General features: G+C 54.9%; 1 pseudogene; it reads right to left on the reverse strand.

Moving 5' to 3' along the window:
• Positions 1-6,487: 6,487 nt before the first annotated feature.
• LOC144148943 (CCR4-NOT transcription complex subunit 2 pseudogene) lies at positions 6,488-10,228 on the reverse strand (annotated as a pseudogene).
• Between the last annotated feature and the right edge of the window lie 6,542 nt (positions 10,229-16,770).

Consider the following 16,770-nt stretch of genomic DNA (forward strand, 5'->3'; position numbering starts at 1 on the left):
TGACCCCAGAAAGCTTTAGCATTGCGCGGCGCATCGGCTTCAACCGCGGCTATATAACTGGACCTATCGCGCTTAAGCAGATTTTTACAATGCGACCTGAGTTGACGAAACTCGCTCTGCCACCTCTCTTGGCCAGTTTTTTTTGCTTGTTTGTGAGCTCGATTCTTTCTACCAAGGGCCTTTCTTAGTTCAGATGAAAACCAGTACGGATAATTGCTACTTTTTTAGTTTTTTTGGGTACAAATCTGCTTAAGCCATCGTGAAGTACTTCGGTGAAAAAATCAGTCATTTCGTCTACGTCATTGATTTCGTCTACGTCATAATAATAATAATAATAATAATCAATCAATCAATCAATCAATCATGTTTATTTACGTGCCCAGGAACATCCAGAGGCCTGAGTGCTGGCGCACGGGTAGTTACATGAAAACAAAATACAAAAAACATATAGCAAGAAACAAACAAGCGACAAGACACACACAAATTGAAGTAGTGAAAATGACAGAAATAAAGCACAGGCGGAGACTGGGTACAGGTAAAAAATAAAAAAAAAGATGCCTATGTTGTTCTGCCTGTCGTAAAGGCCACATGACAGGCAGAGCAACAAAGTTTGACAGTAATACACCAAAAACAACGGCAAGAGTGTAAAGACAAATGATAAAACGAACAAATGACAGTTAACAGTTTCAAAAATAGGCAACTATCAGTTGGATGGACAACCGCAGAGAAACCAAATTCCAGAAAAAAAGAACGACAGACATATATATCATAGGTGTTAAAGGGACAGATAATAATAATAATAATAATAATAATGATGATGGTGGTGGTGGTGGTGGTTCTGGTGGTGATGATGATGATTACGATCATGATGAGGATGATGGCGATGACGATGATGATTATGATTATGTTTATGATTATGATTACGGGGTGCCTGCGCCCGTCGGCAGATTTAAAGAGGTCATAGACAAACTTTTTAAAGGAATTCGCTGACAATTGCGCTTATAAACATTCGTTGTTTGCCGCGTTATCGTGCCTCTTATGATCCGGTGATGCGAATTGTGGGTCATGCCTCACGGGTGTTCGAGCCCCTCCCAAGATCATGCTCGAGTGAAATCCGCGGGAATAGGGCGGATAACGGGCGGGGCTGAAACGTGAATGGGGAAGGGGGGCGCAGCGGCGGTGCGTTGGCAGAACAACACACTGCCAGCGTTACAGCCGATGCGTATTGTGCAATATATTTATTCTGATTTTTAACGCACAAGCGGAAGTTGCTCATCCACGAAATTAGTGGGATTGTGAGGCTCGGGTCGTCTGCTCCCGCATCCAGGCGCTACAGGAGCGATGGCGCTGGGTTTGAGCGGCAAGCAATGAGTGCGGGCCACGCGCCGCCGGTGCGCAAGCAGCCACGAATGCCACGAGCGTGGAATTAAACGGGGCCCCAGTTTTTGGGCGCACGGAATAGCGTTCTGAAGTGTCTCGGCTCGTCTCTCTGCCGCGTTCCCGACAGTATCATGTGTGAAGCCTCCAAAATTCCCCAGTTACTCACTTGCAGAAAGGTTGAGGAGCAGAGGAAGGCAATGACGCGGGAACGGCGCGCCCCGAAGCCAGGTCTAACGTCAACCGGCGCCTGCAGCCGGACGCAGAATAAGTATACTGCTGCTTTGCATATCGTAAGGCTCAAGTTGAAGGTTACCTAACGTTGAGCCTAAACACAGGAAATTAGCGGAAAAGTCTTGCTTTGAAGTGGAACATCATAAACTGGTACCCGTAAGAAAAGTGCCAATTGTTTTCAACGTATAAATTAATCTGCGTGTATCGACCCGTTCAGAGCGTAAAACCTGAACGCATAACGTTAAGCCTAAGCTCCGGACATACCCGGCAGTTGCTGCTGCCATTCTCGCAAAATGACACATGCCCACAGGTTGGTACACATCTGCAGTGGAGTATTGCACAATGCTTTATAAACTATAGAATGCAGGCTGATCGAGCGGGCATTGTTGCAGACGCAGTGATGAGGCAACGGCGTAGCAATGACTGAATCCATCGATCAATTACAGCGCAAATTCTTGGAGGCTCCATTGCAAGAAAGCTGTGTCCGTACTAATACCGTGTGAATACTCGGAATCCTAGTCGAGTGTTACTCAAAGACAGGCTATAGATATACCCATGATGGGTCATTGGAGAATGCTTTATAGGTACTAATGCATGCAGCTTTCGAACGATACTCCGACGCAGCTCAACAGTCTAACTAAATCACTTATAAAGCACTAGACGTACCAGCGTTGAACCACTGTTCACGAAACGAAACGTCCCTATAGCCGTCTCCTGCTTGGCTCTGAAAGGGGCGAGAGAGAGAGAGAGAGAGAGAGAGAGAGAGAGAGAGAGAGAGAGAGAGAGAGAGAGAGAGAGAGAGAGAGAGAGAGAGAGAGAAAGGACTTTATTGAGGTACCGGCAGTCGGGGACGGATCAGGCCACGCAGGGCTTCACCGTCCCGTAGTCTTCACCGCTCACCGCGGCGTCGGGCCGACCCCGAGATCTGCGTCTGGTCGGCGCGGGCTACTTGGAGTGCCGCCGCTGTCGCCCCTAGCCCTCGCTCCCGCAGGAGGAGGCCGAGGGGAGTGCGGGTTCCCCTTTTGCCTTTGCCTGTCCAGTGCAGCCTCGAGCCGCTGGATGGCCCTTAGCTGATCTTCTCGCCCCGAAGAGCGCACTGAGGCCGCAATGTCCGGTGGGAGGATCGGCCTCCCCGCACTTGAGTCGTGGTCCGCACATCCCCACATCAAGTGGGCCAAGTCTGCGTTCACACGCGCACACACACTGCACACCTCGTCCTCGTACATGTCCGGGCACACGTGGCGCGCGAGCGCCGGCGTAAGCACCGTCCCGGTTTGCAGTTGTCGTAGAAGCACGGCCTCTCTCCTCGCGAGCCCCGGGTGGGGCGGAGGATAGGCCTGCCTCTCTGTCCTATAGCAACACAGCGTAGCACCGTATGTGGTCAGGGGCTCTGCGCCGTTGTCGTCCTCGTCGTTGCTTGGCTCCTCGTCGACGTCGGCGTCCGTCGCTAGCGCGGCCCGGCACGCGGCGAGATCACGGGCCGCAGCGTCGGCTGCCTTGTTGACGTTCCTGTAGCCGCCTCGCAGCTCCCGACCCATGTGGGCCGGAAACCAGCGCACGGTCGTCGTTGCGTTCTTGCGCGCGCCTTCCCCGATGTCGGAGAGGACTCGCATCGTTGTCTTGCAGACCGTACCCCTGGCGAGATTGGCGATGGCCGACTTCGAGTCCCTGAACACCGTTCGCGTGTCGGGGTGAAGCAGGGCCAGCGCTATAGCCGCCTCCTCCGGCTGTCTGGCGGTCTTGGCTCGCACGCTGCCCGCACTCAGTACTTCTCCCGTGGCGGCTCGTATCGCCACCACGGCGTAGGTGTCTTCCCGGTCGCGGCGTTTGGAAGCGTCCACGTACACCGCGTCGCTCCTCCCATTGTACCCCTTGGCGAGCGCGCACGCCCGCGCCATCCTCCGCTCCGAGTTTCGCCCAGGCGCCACGTTCTTGGGTAGCGGCGGGATCACCAGGCTGCTTGCGATGTCGTCGCGCAGCGGTACTAGCTCGTCCTCCTCGTCGAAGGAGCAGCTTAGTCCCACGCGCTGTAGTAACCTTCTGCCCGTGCGGGTCGACCCTAGGCGCTCCAGTTGCGACGTTCGCTGCGCCTCGCTGATCTCCGAGAGCGTGTTGTGTACTCCTAGAGACGCGAGGGCCGCGTTGCTCGTGCTGTTGAGGAGGCCCAGGGCCGCCCGGTACGACTTGCGTATCGCCGCGTCGATCTTTGCGCACTCTTGGGTCCGCCAGTCGTGGAAGGCTCCCACGTAGGCCACCTGGCTGACCACGAACGCCTGCAGCAGGCGCAGCAGGCTCGCTTCTCGCATGCCGCGCGCCCGCGTGGCGAGGCGCTTGATGAGGCGCGTGGCGATGCCCATCTTTGTTACCAACCGTTCGACCGTGGTGCTGTTGTAGCGTCGGCTCGCGTCGATGTGCATACCCAGGACGCGGATGCTCGTCGCTTCGGGGATCGCCGTGCCGTCGCTCCCGCGCACTACGATGGTGCGCTCCGCTTCGGTCTTCTTGCGGTGACGTCCCGTCGGGGGCAGGACCAGGAGTTGCGACTTTTGCGGGGCGCATCGGAGACCCGTGCCGCGCAGGCTCTCCTCTATGCCGTCCACGGCCTCTTGTAACGCCGACTCGATGTGGCCGTCGCTGCCGCCCGGCACCCACAGCGTAATGTCGTCGGCGTAGATGGTGTAGCGGACGTCGGGTAGCTCGTCCAGGCGGCGGGCCACGCCGATCATTACGAGGTTGAATAGCAGCGGCGAGATGACAGAGACCTGCGGCGTGCCGACGCTGCCCAGTTCTCGCTCCTCGAGTTGTGTCCCGCCCACCTCCAGTCGGGCCGTGCGGCCGGTCAGGAAGGTTCGAACATAGTTGTAAGACCGTTGTCCCAGGCCGAGCCGGGACACTTGGGCCAGGATCGCCGAGTGCTTCACCTTGTCGAAGGCGCTCTGCAGGTCCAGGCCCAGGATGGCGCGGTTGTCCGAGGTCGGTCCCGACGGCGGAGCCAGCACCTCGCGTTGCAGCAGTAGCATTGCGTCCTGTGTCCCCAGCCGCGAGCGGAAGCCCAGCATCGGGTCGGGGTACAGGCCGTTGGACTCGAGATACCGTTGCCACCGGTCGTTGAGAACGTGCTCCAACACCTTCCCCACGCACGACGTGAGAGAGATGGGGCGCAGGCTCTCTATGCCCGGCGGCTTGTTGGGCTTCGGTATGAGAATTGTCTTGGCCGTCTTCCACTGTCGCGGGAGGCTGCCGGCTCGCCAGTGCTCGTTGAAGTACTTTGTGAGCGATGTTATGGCCGCGTCGCTCACGTTACGCAGCGACTTGTTCGTGACGCGGTCCGGGCCCGCCGCCGATCGGCAGTTCAGGGCCTTGGTGGCGCGCCGGACCTCCCACTCCTCGATGTCGCGGTCGAGCGAAGGGTTGGGCGGGCCGGCGTACTCTCCTTGTTGTTCCATCGCGGTCTCGGGAAGGTAGCGCTCGTTGAGCCGCTTGTGTACCTCCCGTTCCCCGAGCTCCTTCATCGCCGCGTACATGATTTGCGCGAGCCGGTGGTGTTGATACTCCTTGCTTTGGGTTTCGTCCATCAGGTGACGGAGGAGTTTCCACGTTCCCCGGCGATGGAGCTGGCCGTCGGCTTCGTTGCACAGCTCGAACCATTGCTGCGCGCACAGCTGGCGGCTGTACTTCTCGATTTCTCGGCCGAGCGTGGCGATCCGCTTGCGGAGGGCGCGGTTGTGCCGCTGCCGCTTCCACCTTCGCTGTAGCGAGCTTCGAGCCTCCAGCATGTGCGCGAGCCGGGGGTCTATTCGCGTGGTCTCCTCGGACGTCTCCGTGACGGACGTCGCCTTCTCGACGGCTGCGACGACTTTGAGCGTCCACTGCTCTATGTCCGTGATTTCACCCAGGTCTTCGGTGCGGTAATCGTGCCAGTTCGTCAGCCGGTGCTTGATCCGCCCGTCGTCGGCGCTGGTCCTACTGTTGGGTCGGAGCGGGATGACGACTTCCACAATGCAGTGGTCGCTGCCGAGATTTATGCCCGTGTTCTTCCACCTAGCCGTACGGTCGTCGGGCAGGTGGAGAAACGCCAGGTCTGGTGTGGTGTCTTTCACGACGGACGTGCCGATGCGTGTGGGGTGTGCTGGGTCCGTGAGGAGTACGTAATCCGCTTCGGCGGCGTCCTCCAACAACTATTGGCCCTTGACCGTCGTGGCGGCGTGGCCGAGCTCCTTGTGTCGCGCGTTGAAGTCCCCGCACGCGACGACGATGGCGCCGTCGCATGCGGAGACTGCCCCGCGCGCTCTGTGCAGTAGTGACTTGAAGCGTTGCTGGTTGTGCTGTGGGTTACTATACACGTTGACCGCCATGACGATCGTGCTCGTGCTCTTGTGCTTGCGCTTGCCCGTGATCACCGAGAGTTCCGTCGCACACATCTCGATGGCGCTTCCTCGGTTCCCCATGAGTGCGTCGTGCTTGATGAAAGTGATGCCCTTCCTGACGAAGGTGCACACGCCTTGCGCCGCTCCGCGCCCGCAGGTGCGAGCGCTCGGCGGGCTAGCGTGCGCCCTGTAGCCGGGGAGGGACGGCGCGTTCTCTGCGTGGGTTTCCTGTATCATGATGACGTCGGGCTGTTCCGCCGGCGTCAACGTTTGAAGGTGCTGTTGCAAGACCGCCTTCCGGCACCGAAAGCCGTTGGCGTTCCAGTGCCAGATGCGGAGCGAAGTGCCTTGCCTGGCCGTCGTCATCATGGCGGAGAGACGGTGATCGGGTTGCCGTGCTCTTGTGCTGCGCCCCTTACGGATGCTGCCAGTTGGTTGAGTTGTTGTTGAACGGGCAGGATTGCCTGCTGAATTGCTTGCTGCATGACTTGTATCATTCTGTTGGTGAGTCATCGCTCGAGGGCGTCAAAGTCCTTCCCCCAGCGGTTCATCTGGGACTCGAGCTTGCGGTAGCGGTTGTTTAGGCTGGCGAAGAACAGCGCAGACTCGTCGCCCACGCGGTCCACATGCTCGGCCTCTAGTTTCGGCCGAACAGAATGTCTTTACTGCTACCTTTTCTGGGCGGATACTGCCTGAGTTGCGGTTTCAGGAACATGATGCAACTACATTTGTCATCAGTTGTCATGAAAACCACAACCACGACTGCCGGTCTGCGGTCGGGGAAAACGTACCGTACCTATAGCGACAGAGGCTGTTCTTCCCATGTTCGGGGGTCCCACAAGTTTCGTGACTGCTGACGATAATTAGTTCCCAACTACTATTCCAGGATTTTGTTAACATTGTTTTGCAGCTAGTTTCAGACATCTGCAAACCTTGTTTATTTGTAAACTCATTACAAAATTTCCGCACTCAACTCAGCATTCCAGTGCAGTATGCTTTGTGTTTGGCACGGTCACGCTTATAATGATCCTTTGTCCATATATCCGGGTCTCTGTATCATCATCTAAGCCTCTGCTTTTGCTGGCGAAATATGTGCTTGACTTGGCGGTCCCTTTGTCAGCGGTGATCAGTGGAAGTTGCTGTATTCTGCCGAACACTGCAAATTTGGAGCCAATTCCATGGCTCAACTTCATGAATAAACTCAAGGCAAAAACTAGGCTCGCTTGCGAGGTATCTTTAATCCGTTCAGCAGGAGCCACGGTTTTAATAGAGAGCAAGCTATGTTGAAGGTGACGTCATTGTTAAACAAATGTCAGAGAAACAACCCCACCAGCGCCCATCCCTGCGGTCTTATGCTGACCACCACCTCAAACAAACGCAAGAAAAAAAGCCAGTCAGTGGCAACGGGGATGTTTAGAAAGAGAACAGAATGGAGTTCCAAGAACAATCGTGCGACAGTCCGAGGGGTGCCGGCCAATGATTACGCATCCCCTTGGGTCTACTGCCGTCCCAGTACATGTTTCCTTCCTGCAATTACGAGGCGCGATTGACCGTCAAGCAAGTGTAAATCAACGCCGTAGCCTGGGGATATCTAAGCCACAGCCCGTCGTTCACGACCGCAGAAGCCCAGGCTCCCAGAACTACTCAATCACGCTGACAATATCCTGCCGCCTCGTTAGGCGTGCTGCCGAATGGGGTCTACGGATGTTGCAAAAAAGAAAGCAACAAATAGCCACGCCGGGATAAGCGGGTCGCTGTCGACAGCTGGAAAAAACAGCGACAACAGCCGCGTGCTGAGTCAAGCCAGACGACTCCCCCTTGAAGTGAAGCCAAGCCGCCACAATTCCAGTGTATCCACGTTTTTGACGCAACACATTCTTTGGCCACCTTAGCGTGATTTCGCGCGAAGCACGTCTACCATGTCTCGAACCCGTGCGTGCGTGCGTGTGGGCATGAGAGCATGAGTGCATGCGCACAAGCACAAGCACGCGCACACGCACATACACATACACGCACGCGTAGAAACATGCCTACGAGTGCGCGCACACACACACAACCATCATCATGATCCCATCCTCACTAACCGGGAAAAATAAGACGTACAAATACAAGTAACTTCAAAGACTATAAAGTAACTTCGTAGCAGTTCTACGCAGCTTCAGCTTCAAGTTTTCGGGTAATGGCAATTGTAAAAGAAATATCAAAGTACTCGAGATCGATTAATATGTGAAAGCATATTAATTGACTTCCCGTTACCTGACGTTTTTTGTCAGTTTGACAGTTCTTATTAAGAAAACTTGTGTCTTGAGTTACTTGACCTTTTCATGGAAACAAACAAATAATTTCAGGTAACAAGTAATTCGAGTGACCCGAAAAAATTACAATTCAAGTAACTACAACCCATTACGAATAATTTCCAAGTACACGGCGTGTTTGGAGTAAATTAAAAAAATTCGCTATATTGCACGTAATTTCGATGTATTCATTTCCAGGAATTTTTCAAGCAAGTCCTCCCAGCAACACGGCGCTTCGTATTTATAGAAAATCGTCAGGCATAAATTATGGCTCCGTTTTTCAGGCCAAATTAGCCGAGTGCATTGCGATGTTCCCGACGAGGAATTTTGATTTGCGTTCCTTCTTAGAAGACTGCAGGACGCAATGCCTGCTGCGCCGTCGAAACAGCAAAATAGGAACACTGAATGGGCAGTTGTTGGTGCGAAGCAGACGCTTGGTATGTTCGTGTCTTTTCATGGAAGGGAAAAAATACACGCGCTTGCGTCACTGCACAGTAGCAATGGTAGGTACTACAACTAAATGCGACAAATGTAAGATGCCCACGTTCAGACGGCGTTGCGCAGACTGACGCCCTTCTCAGAGAGCGCGTAGGCAGATTTTGTTTTTCCCAAGTGCAATGCTGCCAACTATTCCTGAAGCGTTTCTAGGCGAGAACCATTCGCATGGCTAAAGAAACGCTGTGCCATGGAAAGCACTGCGGAAACCCATCGTTAGAATCGTTCCACCTACACAATGCATAAATTGAATGGCGCTGAGACGCGGCGAAGACACTAAGAGTAACGAACACGGGCGCTTTCTAGACAATGTCGCTTATACGAAGCCATGGTGGTTATCTAGTAAAACGGCCCAGTATCCGCTTCTCCAGACTGCACGTCGCAGCAGCAATGTCGCACTGCACAGGACGTCACGGAAGGCGGCGAGACCATGTGAAGGACGTTGCGCCACAAGCCCACTTCGTAATTTCCCCTAATTGTGGGCGCATGCTACAGTCGAGGACAGAACACAGCGTGGCGTATGCGCAGTACGGGCACACTGGCCCGATGTAACACGCTGAACTGCGGCGTAAGCATATACTAAATATCTCTGGTCGCCTCACGGCTGCCGTTAAGGCATGGCTTCCGTACACCTGGTGCATCGCACCGATTTTAGTTCGGAGCTAGACGGTCACGTGACGTGTGGTACAAGGAGCGCGGAAATGGCGATATTCAAAAGCTTGCTGTTTACAGCACACGCTTCAAAACAAACAGAAAGGGCTCAATAAACATGGAACGTGAGGCTGCACCTGGGATGCTTTAATCGGGATTTTCTGCACCAGGACCGGTTGGCTCACGGCTGGCCGATGGGGCAGGGATGCTTGGCGGCTCGTCTTCGAGGCGATCATACATAAGGAGGAATTCCTTCTTGTCTTCCTTCCAGTTTATCGGGTCAAAGTACGCGTACGTGCCTCGCTCGTACGTCCACTTAGTCTCCACCGGCGAGCCCTCGGACAGGTTTATCCACACGCCCTCGTCTTTATGAAAGCGCCACCCTCTCTTGTACAACTCGGCCGCAGACTGGATCTGCCGGGCATCCCCGCCAGATGTGTAGAAGACGAAAAAGAGAACATCGATACCGTACCGGTCCATCTTCACTGCGGCCACTCTGGTCCTGGTGCCTTGGTCCATGACGTACTCGCTGGGGATCCGGCAGTCGGTGTCATTCAGTCTGCCTGGTGTTTCACCCCAGGGGCCCCCGAACACTGGGTACAAGTTCTCCGGGGAGCTGATGTCAACGCCGAGAGTGGACAAGTCGCTCCCTAGGACCAGCGATGGGCGGTCGGGGTGCGCCTCTGCCACCCTGACGGACTCCAGGAGCGCCGCCAGGCCGTACTCATCTGTCAGCATGCCCGACCGGCGGTTGGTCGGGCCGCGTTCCTTCGCTGTCCGAAGAGGTCGGTGGACGGACCTCTGCGCCATCTTGACTGCGTAGGCACGGTGTCGCTGCGTTCGGGATGTTACCTTTCCCGCTGGGGCGGGCGTAAAAGAAGAAGTTGCCCCTCGTCGTCTTCTACCCCTATGCTGTTGCTTCGTTATGGCTTTTACAAGCATCTTGCACTGACCAAGTGTACCGTGACTCCTGAGCGTTTAATAATTATTAAATAGTTCAGGTGGTTACTTTCAAGGTCACTGATCTGTCTCTCCTGCTCTTTTTTCCGTGAGAGCAAGACGATTTCGCGATTTTGAGCCTGGTAATCGTGCCCCTTTGCCAGAAGCAGGTTTGTTTGAGGGCTATCATTGACTCAGTAAAGGTAATGAATGCCAATACGCAGTATTGGAAATAAACAATACTTCTTGGACATTTGAGGCCCGTCGCAGTTAGCATCGAACAGGGGCAAATTGGCGTAGTCAGATTGTGTGTTGACTGCTGACTGTTACCAAAACGAAGCAGCCATTTTTGAAATTCTGTGACTTCTCTTCAACCTTCATTATTAATTTCTACATTTGGGCTCTTATTCCGCCCCGTCAGAGCAAGCTTTCACAGTGGGTGCTGTAGAACGATGATAATGATGATCAAAATATTAATTGAAGCTAAAATTGGCGGTCCTTCCAGTCAGTCAGTCAGTAAACTTTATTGATGGGAAAGGGGAGGAGGGAAGGGTAAAGTGGGGCTAGAGAAGTGAGTGGAGCCCTCTTTCCAGGGCCCCAGTTTCAGCTGCCCCGATCTTCGCTCTCCGGATCAGCCCTCGCTGAGTCCCGAGGGCGGAGTAGGCCAGGGCTGCGTCCCATGTCTCTAGTGTGTTGGGGTCGTGGGCGTTCTCCGGGGGCCATATAACGGGGCATCCCCAGGATGCGTGGAAGAGATTTGCCACCTCTCCACATTTTTTGCAGTGTTCGTTTGTGGAGTGCGGGAACATTAGAGCAAGTTCGTTCCCCTTCCTCTATTCCGGGAGTACGTTGTATTTGGCTGCTGCTGTTGCCCTTGCGATCATCTCCTGCTGAACTTTCGGGTCTACGCTGGGCAGCATTTCCCCTTACCGTTCAGTCTTCGGGTCTTTGGTCTTAGATATTTCCGCATCGCTAGAGTGAAGTCACGCCTTCATGAGAAGGGAGAGTGAAGTATGGCACTCCGATTACGCAGTAACCGCTAGATTTATATTACTAAGTGACGACACGCTAGAGATGAGACGAACGATGAGATGGGGTTAAGCGATCTATTTACATTATTTACATAGCGGCCATTACAGAGCTCGCGCAGGCTGCGCCCCCCATCGTCCTCCTCGTCGTCAGCGTCACTGATGGTGGGCCATGGCACCATGGGGATTGCCCGCAGCGTCCCGTGACATCAACCCCCCCCTCCGGTGGAGGGTCGGTCGAAGACGGTGAAAGGGACCATTGTGATGCGAATGGGCCATGCCATGGAAATATACAGTGAGGACTCGCTTGCCGCCACGGATGACGATGACGTGCTTGGTGACGCCTGGCCCCGGACACAAATGTCTTCAGCAGAGAGAGAGAGAGTTGCTTTATTGGAAGAGAAACAAAAGTCGACTCAGCCGATAACTGCTTCTCGGGTTGAGGGCACCTCGATCAAGACTGAGTCCAGGAGGAGGATAGACAGAAAAGAGGGTGGACGAGAAAAAAAGACAGAAAGGGAGTATAAGATGACGGTTCACAAGCCGCGCAGCATGGACAGCATTGGCGGCATCATAGCCGGTGCGAGAGTCCCGTGTCCTTTAAAAGTCCAGCAGGGCTCGGAACACTTTTTCGTGATTTCATGTGTGACATTCCGGAAACAGGTTTGATGAGGTACATGAAGGCAGTCCCAGTTTCGCATACAATGCTCTCAGTGATGATCGAGCCTGCGCATGTTGTGGACACTCGCGCAGTGCATGCGCGAGTGTCTCTATTGCAGGACAGTGTGGGCAGGCAGGTGAACTTGCGAGGCCAAGTGTAAGGTCCACTTATGAGATTAGCGGCCAGGCGCCAGAGCTGCGCGTGAGAACCCGCCGCTCTGTCTAGCGAGGTAGCACTGCCAACACTGTGCTGCAGCCCTTGCCAATTCGTCACGGCGTGCACGGGAGACGAATTGTCTGGCTCACCGCATACCACAAGGTTAATCCCCCATTGAGAAAGCAAACAGCGTCGCCGGATTCCGGGAACTGTCTGCCTGACGCACGGAGGTGGTGGGATTACCGGCGTCAAAGCGCGCGCCGTGCAAGAAACCTTTGTTAAAGCGCCCCCGCCGGCGCAGTGCACTGTAGCCGTCTTTCGCTTTCACCCGGCGGGGTCGCACGAACCTGCACGTCTGTGAGCGTGCCGTTGACCCAAAGGTGGCGGTGCCTCAATGAATATTCCGTGGCGTGCTGAGTGACAGCTGTCTACGTGAATTTGGGCACTCCCATACGCGTGTACGAACGCTACAGGGGCGTTCCAGAGAGAGGGTGATCTCGAGGTTTTATAAGGCCGAACTTGGCCGTTGGAAATCGTTCTTGTCTGAGCGCTGAGCTGGCAGTTCCCGGCGGGACAAGGAGTCTCGACCGTTAAAGCTAGGTTGGGATTTGTGAGCCCCTAGTCGAGGTTAAGATCGCGTCGGAGGTTAAGGGTACAGCGCCGTACCGGGCAACTAAACGGATCTTGCGGCGAGACAGGGTCTCGGCCGTTGTTTCTCCAGCGGCTTGTGTACGCTCCGAGGATAGGAGAGTTAGACGAAGTTGAGGAGCTCGAGTGATTTGTGCGCACTCGGAGCTAGCGTCTAGCTGCAGTTTGAAGTTTTTCTTTCTATTACTCATGTACCCAGTTATCGTACTGTAAATAGCTGTATATAAACTCTTCGTTTCACTTAATCAACCCCAACGCCTCGAGTTCGTCAATTCGACCGCCATCTCCAAGAACTTCAACATCATCGCCCTGCCAGCCTCCTGCCAAATCAACCGGAGCCCGGGCGATTGGGTTCCTGATCGACACCGGACTTCGGGGGAAACGATCTTTACTGGCGCAGTCGACAGGATTTGGCAGAAGAGAACACCAGGCCACAGCCAAGGGCAGCGAGTGGACGCAAGCCCGTCTTCATCGGCACCAGCCGAGCTCCGCGCGGAGTGGAGCGGCAGAGCCAAGCCAGCGCACGGGGCCAACGACGCGGCGGCTGACCACCGAAGGTGCGGGTGAGTAGGATTTCTTGCGCTTCTTTGTGGCGGTGTAGGCTGAGTCTTTGGTTGCATGGTAGTCACGCGGACCATGCTGGCGAACATGGCGGCAGGAGGGGTGGTCCAAGCGGAGTTTGAGGCAATAATTCTTAGACGAATGGAGTTGGAGTTTCAAGAGCAAGAGGAGAAAAGAGCGCGCGAAGCGGAGGAGCGAGAGAGGAAAGCAGCGCGAGGATTTAAAGAGCGCATGCAAAAGCTGAAGCTCGAATCTGAAGAGCGGTTGCGAAGGTATGAGTTGGAGCTGGAGCGGAGAAGGCAGACGCCCTTGCGCTCGGACACCCGCGAGCAGAAACAATGGGGCACAGACCCAGCAAGTCGTATAGCGACCGCGAAGTTGAATGGGTCGGCCAGTGTTCGGAAGTTGAACATTGCGATGAGAAAGCAAGCAGCCGTGACTCCCTACATGAGGCTAGCATTTCCGCCGATGTCGAACGCGTGGAGACGGACATTGGGATGAGGATTGACGAGGAAAGCGCGCCCGATGATACCGTAGAGCGGTGTAATGAAGTGATGCTCGAACATGACGAGCAGCCTCGCAGGCAAAGTTTGGGGATGGAGCTGCAGCGCATAAGGCAGAACCCGTCGAGCGGGCCCAGTTATGCACTGACAGCAAAGTTGGATGGGGGCAGCCCGTTTTTCAATTTGAAGCCACGCGAGAACGAGATAAGCGACCGTGGCTGCGGACGGGAAGCGAGCCGCTCAGCCGGGAACAGCCGCATGGAAAGGGAAGCGAGCACGCGGAGCATCCCAGCGAGCGCGTCCGGTATGGGAGCAGAGTCAAGGGGTAGCCCTGTTGTCGCGGGTGTAGGGCCGCCAGCTGCTTTTGCACCGGACACTGCGCTAATGCATGTGGAATTTGCTGGCACGGGCAGTGCCCAAATTCTAATAGGTGGAGCGGAGGAGGCTGGAGTCGCGCAGGAAAGTCCTGGGGCCCGCCGCCCTCCAAATTACGCTCGAAAGTTGCACAGGAAAGCGAAATCCGTGTCGGGCGTTCAGGAGCTCGCCCAGAAGAGAAAGGAGATAGAAGACGAGAAAGCATGTGACGAGACAGAGCCAAAAAGAGACGGACCTGACGATCGGGCTGAGGAAAAGCAGGAGTTAAAGGCGAATAAGGGCGCCGAAAAGGTAGACTGGGTTGAACATGCAGAAAATGGAAGAGGAAGTGAGAGAGAACGCCAGAAGACGGAGGATGAGGAGCTCAGAATGTTTGAAGAGCGTAGGAACGATACGGAGATGTCGCGTGGGTTTGGTAGTCTTGATGGTGAGAGTGTAACCGAGGAGGCCGATGGAGAACACGAAAACGCATACGTGGAGACTGCGAAACCAAGAATGACAGCTCCCGAGGAGGTTACGAAGGAGAGGGAGAAACCATGTGAGGAGGCAGTTACAGTTGAAACAGAGAAACGAGACGCAATCGGCGATCTCGCGAAACCGGTGTCTGAGATACAGCTTCATAGCTTTAGTGTTGGTTGCGGCCATTACCGAGATTTAGTCGGGAGCCGCGCTGGGTGGGTTGACGCACTAAGTTCTGCGACCTGGCAGTGTGTCACAGGCCCTAGTTCTGAGTTGCGCCAGGACGAGTGCGTGCTGGGACAGCCGAAAAACTGTCTTTGTCAGGCCGCTGCTCAGAATGCACCTAGCGTGCACGAGCGGTTTTTGGTAATCACAGGTGCTTGTGAGGCTGTTGTTGTGGGGCAGTCTGTGCGTAGGGGAAAGAATGATCCCGAGAAGGTCGTCGCGTTCGCGGGCCGCCATTCCGCTCCAGCATCAACCCTGCGCTCACGCGGCCAGCACGCGGCATTGCCGTACGTTGGGGCATTGGAGAGGCATGGCCGCGTGGCCTATGGGGCAGGAAACGGGGTCGCATTTTGTGATACCACTCCGTCTTCCCCGAAGTTGTGTTCGCCTCATGGGGCTAAACTGTCGAGACTTGCGTTGACATTGCAACGCTACGCGGTCTGGATCATCTGCAGAGCGGGCTGGAAGTACGCGAATGCGCTCCCCTGCTTTCAGATTGTTGCTTGGGGAGGCTAGTGTTGAATTGCCTCCGAGCCTTAACACCGCCACGACGGACGTTAACGTTCCCGTTCACCCGTCCTCTTTCGTTAATGGTGTGTGTGTGTGTGTGCCGCGGTTGTGCGCGACGAGATGCCTTGAGTGCTCAATCCGTGCATCGAATTGATCGATCCGCTCACCGAACTGAACTTTCTGTGCACCGCAAGTGAGCGAAAGCACGGCCGAGCATTCTCGAAGGAACGTTATCAGGCTACGCCGTCAAGGAGGACATTTGCGCGCGTGCGCATAGTGGCAATGCAAACTGTCTTAACGTTTTATAAAATTGCCCGTGTCCTTTGCCAGTACTTATCCCTTTTGTTCTTGCTGTCGAGTGCCGGAATGATTGTGCGTGTTTGCAGTTGTAGCGCGCATCAGGATGAGCTGTCTCGTTGTTCGGGCCGTTTACGCGCTCCGGAGACACGACCCCATTTCTTTTTACTCGCACTTAGTGTTCTCAGCATTTTTTTTTTGTGTGTGTGTGTTCCCGGTTTGCTAGAGTATTCCGTCCCTGTTGACGGCTAGTGAATAGGTTGTGTTTTTAGTTTAGGCGAGAGGAAGTTCAGATCAGCTGTAGAAATACAAGGGGGCTCATTTGTGGTTATACCTAGCCCCTTCCACGTGTTTTTTTTTGTTTGTTTGTTTATTCCGCTGTTTTTGCGTAAGGAGAGATGAAACGAGTGGCCCTTTGAAATTCTTTTCGGATTGACTGAACCAAGAGGTCCAGTAACCCTCATAAAGGGGGGAGTTGTAAGGTCCACTTATGAGATTAGCGGCCAGGCGCCCGAGCTGCGCGTGAGAACCCGCCGCTCTGTCTAGCGACGTAGCACTGCCAACACTGCGCTGAAGCCGTCGCCAATTCGTCACGGCGTGCACGGGAGACGGATTGTCTGGCCCACCGCATACCACAAGGTTAATCCCCCATTGAGAAAGCAGACAGCGCTGCCGGATTCCGGGAACCGTCTGCCTGACGCACGGAGGTGGCGGGATTACCGGCGTCAAAGCGCGCGCCGTGCAAAAAACCTTTGTTAAAGCGCCCCCGCCGGCGCAGTGCACTGTAGCCGTCTTTCGCTTTCACCCGGCGGGGTCGCACGAACCTGCTGGTCTGTGAGCGTGCCGTTGACCCAAAGGTGGCGGCGCCTCATTGAATATTCCGTGGCGTGCTGAGTGACAGCTGTCTACGTGAATTTGGGCACTCCCATACGCGTGTACGAACGCTACAGGGGCGTTCCCGAGAGAGGGTGATCTCGAGGTTTTATAAGG

The sequence above is a fragment of the Haemaphysalis longicornis genome, unplaced genomic scaffold, assembly GCF_048455015.1.
Source record: "Haemaphysalis longicornis isolate Haplotype H1 unplaced genomic scaffold, Haemaphysalis longicornis Haplotype H1 scaffold_1, whole genome shotgun sequence".
Taxonomy (NCBI): domain Eukaryota; kingdom Metazoa; phylum Arthropoda; class Arachnida; order Ixodida; family Ixodidae; genus Haemaphysalis; species Haemaphysalis longicornis.